General features: G+C 41.2%; 1 pseudogene; it reads right to left on the bottom strand.

Annotated features, from left to right (window-relative positions):
* Positions 1-1,053: 1,053 nt before the first annotated feature.
* Positions 1,054-3,051, bottom strand: LOC144256425 (MAP/microtubule affinity-regulating kinase 3 pseudogene; annotated as a pseudogene).
* Between the last annotated feature and the right edge of the window lie 5,473 nt (positions 3,052-8,524).

Raw genomic sequence — 8,524 nt, 5'->3', positions numbered from 1 at the left:
AATGCCGCTTTCTCTCTTTTTTTTTCATTTCTTTTTCAGCGTCCCATGACTTTAGGGCATTCATAGTGAAGACCCGCTTCCACTCCCAGGTGTGGTGTTCTTCACCTCAGATTTTCAGGTCATGATGTAGAAGATGGAAGATGGAAATGACAATGCCTGTCTGAAGCAGCGGATTAGTGTTTTTGAAATGTTCTGTGACAAAGACAAAGGCTGTCTTGGGAACTCTCAGTGGGATAGCACCCCTTGAGACGTCCCAGTTGCTATGGGAACCATCTGTTCAAACAGAGGTTCTGTGACACTCATGGGGTTCTTCACTTCTTGACCATGAGGTTTGGATGCCAGGTGTGGGAGTTTGAAGTTTATCAGAGCAAGCTGGTCATCATAATCGGGTTGCCCCTATTTATGACCCTGGTTTGGCTTGCTTTGCACAAACTTTCTCCCAAAACCCCTTTCATTGATCACACTGAGATGGCTTGTGGTCATTGCACTCCACAGTGTAATAGCCTGTTTGGGTCCCATCTCCTGCCACCTGCAGGGTGGTTGATTGAGGAAACCAGATGAGGGGCCATTGGGGATGAGAAAAGACAGAAATCCAAGGGGTGAAAAAGCTGGAACTTGGTGTCCATTACACCCTGGTAGAGTGCAACCGTCAGGAGCCAGCTCAACACGTTTGTTACACAAGTTTTATCCTTAAAAGGTTTTCTTTTGTGTGTGTGAGAAAATTTGGACAAAGCCATCAAAACCAATGTCATATGTATGACCAGTCCAATTATGAGTAGCAGCTTGTGCCCATAACGTTCCACCGCTGAGCCCTGCCACCTGAACCACAAGTTCAAGAACTGAATACCTCCCTATGTGGAACAGGCCTTAACCCAAGTAACTGGGCAGTCTTGACCAGCGCCTTGCATCAAGAATTCCCAGGAGGGGCATCACCTCCTGGGACAATTAAAGAAAACCCTAATTTAGTCACTGCTCCCCAAAATTGCCTAAATGTTATTCTATATGTCCATCAGTGTTGAGGAAAAGACTTCAAGTTGCTGCTTCATTTTGGTTCTAATGACTGGGTTCCAGTTGGAGCTCACAGGCAATTTTGGAAGCCAGGTTTTTGTAGGCCTTTGATTTCTCTGAAACCGGCTTGAAGCGGACCCCGTTGAGAGATACTCTGGGAAGTTGACACACTTCCATCTCCCACTGCACCACTTTCTGGGTGTACCCATCTCCATGCATGCAGAAGAGCAGAAAGGGCGTCTTCTGCATGTATTGGCAGTTGTTGGCATCTAGCACCTTGCGGATTTCCCTCATGATGTCACTAGGATCCATGGCACTGGTGATTTTCATTCTCCAGGTGAAGTGCAGGGAGCGAGGTTTTGCTTGATGGTTCTCCTTTCTCTGCTCAGTAGGGACATGATGACTTGAGCCCTTATATCTCGGGGTCTTCTCAGACTCAGCTGGAGGCCTTCTTATGATTTTAGATGTAAAAACCCCAGTGGTGCCTCTTTGAGTCTGGGGCAATTCTTCAGCTGGATGGAAGCAGCTGGATGAAGCAAGAGGACCTTCGCGTGTTGCAGTTTGGCATTCCCGGGGCTGGCGGTGGAACATTCGACGAAGGGCACTGGCTCTGGGGAAGCAGATGCAGCCCCGGGTGGAGGTACTTGGGACACTGTGGGTTGAAGTCTCTGGAGGGCTCTGAGGAGGGAAGGTGCTGTTGTTCTGGCCATTCCGGCTCACTGAATGTGTGTCTGCTTTGGATGTTTTGCGGCAAATGTACTTACTCCACAGTGTCCTCCCTCCAGATGGTGTGCTGCTCTTGTAGGCAGCAGGCATTTTCTTGAACTCAGGAGTCTCCAGCTCCTTGGGACTGGTGGTGATCCCAGGTATGGGCCTGGCTGGAGAAATTCCCTTTCCTCCCACAGCACTGCCGCCGGATTTCTGGGAGGCCATTGGATGTTCTCTGAGGTGACTCTGGGCAGTGCTGGTCAGATATGGCCCAGTTCCAGCATGGTGCAGGGACTGTGTCTGCTTCTGAGTGGAAACGCTTCGCTGCACTTTGCGGTGAGGAGGCCAGCTGGTGCTCTTTCTGAGGCCCCTGCTTGGCTGCACCTTAGCCAACGAGATGTTTCTATGGGAGATGGCCACCTCTGGACCAACAAAGGGTTGGAGGACATCATGGCCTCTGTTGATCCACCTGTCTCCCATAATTTCGGCCAGGGTGCTTCGCTTAGTTGGATTGAGCACCAGCAAGCGTTTCAGCAGATTTTCACATTCTGTTGACATGTACAGAGGGATTTGGTATGTACCTTGTAGCACTCTGTCTCTAAGTTCTCTCACATTGCGCCCAAAAAAAGGAAGCGACCCGGTGACTAGGGTGTACAGAACCACGCCAAGACTCCACACATCCACTTCTGGACCATCATACTCTATTTGCTGGAAGAGCTCTGGAGCTGCATAGGGCGGACTGCCGCAAAACGTGTCGAGTTTACACCCAAGTGTAAACTCGTTGCTGAGTCCAAAATCGGCTAGCTTGATGTTCATCTGTGCGTCTAATAACAGATTCTCCGCCTTCAGGTCTCGGTGGGCGACCTGCTTTTGGTGACAATATTGGACTGCAGACACGATCTGCCGGAATATACATCTTGCCTCCTCTTCCTGCAGTCTTCCTTTTTTGGCCAGATAGTCCAAAACTCCCCCTCCACTGGCGTACTCCAGGACCAAACAGAGTGCTTTTTCGCAGTCCAGAGCTTCATAGAGCTTCAGGATGTGTGGGTGGTCTAACATCTTGAGGATTCTCACCTCTCTGTACATCTTTTCGAGGACTTGTGGCTTCAGATGTCTCTTATCGATGATCTTGATTGCCACTTCTTTATCTGTGACGATGTGACGGGCCAGCATGACTTTGGCGAAGGTCCCCTTGCCGAGGGTTTTCACTAGTCTATAATCTCCAATGCGAGGCTGTTCACCTGCAGAGGAAGCTGTGGATTTTTGGCACTGTGCTCCAGAGTGCCCGGTCTGGGAGGTGTCTTCTGCCCGTCTAGCTCCATGCGAGGGGTGCATGGTTTGACCCAAGTTGATGATCGGTGGGTCTCGGTGTCACTGGAAAGTTTAGGATAGGTGAGGGCTAGGCAAGGACAGGGGGGTGGGGAAAACAAGGAGAGAGTTGGAGATGGGTTTGGGGAAAAAACAACCACAACTGCCTTTTACCAACAAATATCGTGCCCAGTTCAAAAACTCGCTCTGGGAACATCAAAGGCCAAAAGGCAAATGAGGAGTGGTTCTAGTTCCACTCATTTCTAGGATTCTCATTCTATTATCTCCTAGGCAGTCAATGCAGTCATAAGGGTACTGACTGCATAAAGAGTGGTCATATGAACCCTAAGTGGACCTAGGACCCAGGCGCTTAGTCTGTCTAAGGAACTTGACAGTTTGTGGGTCAAGACCTGATGAAAAAGAGAACTATTTTTTTTCCACAAATATTCAGCTGGACATAAACACACTTGACAATTCAATTTGGATGGTGAAGTTGATTGGTGAAAGCACTGGGGTTGTAAGAGTGGTCCACTTTACCTTTTGAATATAACCCTGGCTGCTTATTTTAAAAGGGAAATGTTTTTCTTTTCCCCTTCTCCCTTTCTCCCTCCCTAACCTGGGGGCAGGGAACAAGATTGCCTTGAGTTATCTGTTCTTCACAGGAAGGAGAATTCACCAGAAGAACTAGGAAGTGATGATCTCCCAGATAAACTAGTTAATCCTAACACACCATCAGGATGCTCCTGGGAACCCCTGGTCAGGGCAAACCTGGAGTGGAGCCTTTGAATAGTCTCCTTAAAAACCCTCTGTTTTCCCTGATGGGCAGGATCAAATCTTCTGGCACAGGAGTCCCCTGTGTTTCCCCTTTGCTGGCAAAGCAATAAACCTCCTTTTACCTTGATCTCAAAACCTTCTCCTCATAATAATGAGGAGCAACAGCATGGCCATCAGGGACAAGGCCCAAGGTGTTTGGTAACAGGTCAGGGACTCAGGCTCTAGTGTATTGCTCATCTGCTTTTTTTTCCTAGTGTCTTTCAAAAGTCTTCAAACCTCCTTTATTCAATAATTGTAGGGGCCGCAATATGCAAATACTAGCTTCACCGCTCTTCTTTGTAAAAGTTGTCTTGCATTTCTGCCAAATATCTGTATCTTTAAAGGAGATTATTAATTTACTTCAGGTATTGAACATGTTGGCTTTTTAATATCAGAAAAGAAACAAAATGTGTCACACATGTGGCCAGTTAAGACTTAGGAGTCATTCTCAAACTCAACCCGGGTGCAGTTTCAAGTGCAGCCGCACTCCATCTGCTGAAATTTTATCTTACCCTATGGCATGAATTTTGGAAATTAGGTCATTTTGTGAACAAATACAAAACATTCAAAAATGTGCCTGGCATTTAGATTGTACTCATCAAATACTTGTGGAATAAATGGTTTACCATTGCTTTGTGTTCTTAATTACAGAAAAATGTGTGTGTTTATATGGGCACATGCATATTGCTACAGCATTTCCTTGTTAATAGCAGTCTTCTTGTCCATATCGAATGCTTTCACACATTATATTCTAATAGTGCTACACACAACTGGTGTCAATTTAACTGTGTCCACCTTGTGTTTTGTATAGAGTTCTTGCTGCTTCGCCCCTTTTAACTCATTTTTCAAATAGATATGTTTTTTTTCTCTTATTTTCTCATTGCTCCTCCCTAATTTCAGGGGGAATAGGATTAGCTTTTTCCCCATTTCAGGCAGATTTATCTCTCCTTGAGTTCACACCCACCAAAGGAAGGAAGTAATCCACACATTGGGGATGGTACCAGAAGATCTCAGAAATCACTCTCTCCCAAATTAACAAGTGAATTACAGCTCCAGACAGGGATCATTTGCAATATAGCCTTTGAATTTCCTGTTTAAAAGCCCCCTCTTTTTGTACAGTATCACAGCATTTAGGACTAGAGTGTCCTGTGTTTCTCCTTTGCTGGCAAAGCAATAATTCTTGCCTTTCCTTTTTCTCAAAATGTTGTCCTCATTATTGGATTGGCATTGGGGACCTAGGACTGAGCTTTCCACAATATCAAGATGATATAAAGAATTCAAAATTCATTCCTATTTACAATCATCTGATCGGTATCATATGAAACCACCAGATTTGTAGTATAACTTTTATATGATTTCCCCCATTTAAATGACTGATACTGTGCATAATTTTACCTTTTCTCAATAATTCATCTTCATGTTATCAATATGAATAAGTGGTAATTGTTTAATGTCATTATAAGATTTTTCATCTTAAGGACCTTCCATCAGGGGCTTTCATTTGATCTGATAGATTGTTTTCTTTTTATTTCTTGTTTTATTGATATTAAACAGCCACTGACAAACTTAAATTATTTTGTCTGAGTTTTATGGTGTGACCAGATAATATTCAAACTGAAACATTTTGAGCATGGGACAAAAAGGGCACAAGAAATGTTCAATAATAAAATTATGCATTTTTACAATATTTTATATGGGATGATAATTAGCTTCATTTTCTCAGTATATCTATACAAATGATACTGTTAAAACTTATGATTCTACTAGAACTATAGTTCCTTTTAAAATAAATAATGGTTTTATTTACTATAATGTTTCTAGTCAAAAACTCATTTAAAATAACATTTTGTAACAATGAAAATACCACATTGGTCTGTATGTACCAATGTATCCTTATATTAGTCATAAACTATTTGAAGCATATGATAGTCCTTTGCATATACCCATGTTCTTTAATCAGATTCTTAACCTTATGTGTTTTCTAATATCATGTCACAAATATGTTTCTGAACAATATATTTTTAAACCATGATCTCATTTAAAAATTTCTTTACATTTTCTAAAATCTTGGTCATAGTTAAATTATATAATTAATATTTGCATATATTGAAATTCTCAGTTGACTTTTTCCCATATAGTGTAATATTTTTAATGAAAGAAGCAATGTCTTTACACTCTGATGTACCTGTTAAACTCAGTGAAAATTATTATAATTAAAGAATATTCTAAATTCAAATTTTTACTTAAGAATATGTCAGTATTTTAGCCAAGTATTTTTATAGGTCTCCCTTGTGTTTAACGTGCCTCTCTTCATCAAATGTTTTTACCATGCAAAATATATTAACATATTATTTCTGTTTGTTTCTTTTTATACTAGTGCCAAATTTAGATGTTATAGAACTATAATCTTCCTTTGTTTCATTTCAGAAAGGCTACTATGAGTTGATTGTATGTTCTTTCTAAACTCATGTTGACATTAAATGTGATTGTAATAGTATTAAGTGGTAAGTTTATTCAGGTGATGCAGCTCTGCCCTCATAATGGATTAAATGGATTATGCTGTTATAGTGGGAGTAGGATTTCATAACAGAGAAAGTTAGTGCCCTCTTACCTTTCTACCTTTTCCTAATTCACACTCTAAAACAACCCTTATGTGAATTAGGAAAAGGATCAAGAGCTGGGAAAGAGATACAAGAAGATTCTAGATATGGAAATATATTTTAATATGGAAAGTGGAAGGAAAAAGAAATGTTTCTGGATAAGAAAGGCTTTTGTCTGGTAAAGTAAAGTTGTAAAATGTCTAAATTGCAGAAGGTTTGTGGAGAGTAAATTTCAAAAAATTTGTGTAACTAAGTCAGATATACATAATTAACATTAGGCTTTTTCCTAATGTGAAATATTAATGTACTGATATTAACAGAAGTTTGATTCTCTATGGCTTAAAGTAACATAGGTTTCCTAAAACATTAATCTGCTCTTATCTATAAAGATAATATATTGTGTCTGTTAAGGTTTATTCTTTAGAGCAATGGTCTTAATGGAATTAGGGTTTGTACAACTCTGGTCAAACAACAATTGTTATTTTAGGGTATTACATTACATTACAGATTCTGAATATATATATATTACACAGTACATTACAGATTCTGAATGTAAAAGATATATATTTGGTTGTAGTTGGACACAATACCTTTGTTTATGTATTTATTTATTTATTTTTATGTGGTGCTGAGAATTGAACCCAGGGCCTTGCATGTACTAGGTGAGCACTCTGCCACTGAGCCACAACCCCTGCCCCTGAATTTTTCTTTTAAAACTAAACTTGGTTTAAAAAATTCAGTATATTTGTGGTGTTATTACTGCCTTGTTTGTATACTAAATGTCTTCATATTTTCCAAGTTTATAAATCTTTAAAGTACATGATTTAGAAGAACATTTATTTTATCAACCTGGTGTTCTTCAAACTAATATTTAAAGTAAAGTTTTGGGACTTATTGCCTTACAGAAGTACAACTTTCAAAATTACAATCTGAGAGAATTTGAGATACTAGGCCATCATCCATAGAAAGACAGGATATAAGGCTAACTTCCAGTATTAATTCTGAACCCAATTAAATAAAAGGGGTGAATGACTGTAATAATATAGACATTAAATTTAAACCCAAGTATTCTAATTTTAAGATTGGTAAAACTGGCTTGCTGGATGTTTAAGACAAAAGCTTAATAAGGAAGTAAAAGGCCCAAGAAAAAAAAAATAAGCCAGTATTTGGCTCTTGCCTTCTGAGGACAGCTCACACCTAGGGAATGATGGGACTTCTCTAAAGGATTTGCAGCTCTGGGCCATGTGACCTCCCCATCAGGGGGACCAATGAGACCCTAGACAACAAAAAATCAGTGCACATGCTGCAAATAATTAAGAGAGTGAGAAGTCCCTGATGTTTCAAAGGGAAGCCATGTGGTCAACCAGATCCTGACCCATCCTGATATATGGCACTAGAGAAGCTAAGAGGCTTCTTTCAAATTCCCAAGAGTAATCCCCTGAGGAAACTCAGCTGACAGTTAACAATACTTGTTGAAGGCCACAGCCGAGTTGGGATGACGCATGGCATTTTTGCCAGAAATAGTGGTTGAGAGGTAACGCTAGCGAGCCATTAAGATGATGACTTTTGAGTTCTGGCGGAGTTCCCTTGAGTTCAGCTTGAGCTCTCGCTGGGATTCCTGGAGAGTTCCCATTGGTTGGGGAAGTACCGGAGGAGGGATATTTCCGGTTGCTGGTTCCTGGAGGTGTTTGGAAGAATTCCTGGGAGTGTGTGTGGAGTGTGCTGGTGGAGTTCAGAAATAAAGTTTGTTCCTGCTTCAGTGGCTTGTGATTTGTGCCCAGCCAGACTGTGGCAAATACTAAGAATTAAGTTCAATTTGACCAGCTTGAAAAAACAGTCATAACCAAATAAGAGCCATACCTGGACAATTAAAAAAAGACAATAGTTCTTTTAATGGAACTGAAGATGTACACTTAATGTCAATCCCTGGTGCCCCCCCCCAATTTTACAGTCCTGGTGCCCCCCCCCCCAAATTCTGAGAACTTTTTTCCTTTGCAAGGCTCATATTTAAGCCTGCCTACCAAACATTGAGCTGGCCTCTCTACCTTGGTCTTTCTTCCTCCCCACATTGATGTCTTACCTAACAA

This window comes from Urocitellus parryii, chromosome 8, assembly GCF_045843805.1.
Source record: "Urocitellus parryii isolate mUroPar1 chromosome 8, mUroPar1.hap1, whole genome shotgun sequence".
Taxonomy (NCBI): Eukaryota; Metazoa; Chordata; class Mammalia; order Rodentia; family Sciuridae; genus Urocitellus; species Urocitellus parryii.
Note: the sequence above shows the minus strand (reverse complement) of the source record. Positions and strands in the feature narration are given on the sequence as shown.